Source organism: Pteropus alecto, unplaced genomic scaffold (genome assembly GCF_000325575.1).
Source record: "Pteropus alecto unplaced genomic scaffold, ASM32557v1 scaffold67, whole genome shotgun sequence".
Classification (NCBI taxonomy): domain Eukaryota; kingdom Metazoa; phylum Chordata; class Mammalia; order Chiroptera; family Pteropodidae; genus Pteropus; species Pteropus alecto.
Genome location: NW_006441061.1, coordinates 9,150,143 through 9,150,817, shown reverse-complemented (window position 1 = coordinate 9,150,817; position 675 = coordinate 9,150,143).

Sequence of the window (675 nt, the reverse complement as noted above, 5' to 3'; positions counted from 1 at the left end):
ACACAGGGAGGTGGCCAGTCTGGGCCCCGGGGCCAGGCACAGCCAGGCGTGCGGGCCGGCGTGGCCAGTCGTTCTGGGAGGCCCACGTACAAGCTGGGCTCAGAGCTGCCTGGCCCCGGCCCCCGCGCCCCCACTGGTAGGAATGTTTCTGCCACTCTGACCACGGGAAGCTCTGGAGAAGGGGCCATGTGACAGACAGCATGCACCGCCAGCTGTCTCCAGTGGCACCCACGGGCACCGTGCCCTCTCGCCGCACCGCCGCCTTGGCTGATGGCACTGGCCTTGCTCTGGCCCCCGGACCCAGCTGGCGCCCCTGCTCCCACTGCCTCCCAAGCGACCCTGGGGACAGGTGCTCTGCCCCACTGCTCGGCTCCAGCTCCGCTATTTGGAACCTAGGGGCCTCTGCACCCTGCCACCTGCCCGGGACAGCGGGGTGCGGGGGGAGACAGCCCTCGGGTGATGTAAAGCTGGTCGAAGTGTGAATTCGTTATGTAGAACAGCACCGTGACAGACGTGGTCACGCGGATTATGTGTCTGCTTCAAATTGCCTTGCGATAACCCACGTGTTCTCCTGGCTCCCTCCATGCACAGAAGTCCGCAACAAACTCGATTATGCGCCGTAATGTCCCACCTGGGTCTGACTCAGCCTGCACTCGGCATCCACCTGTGTCCTGA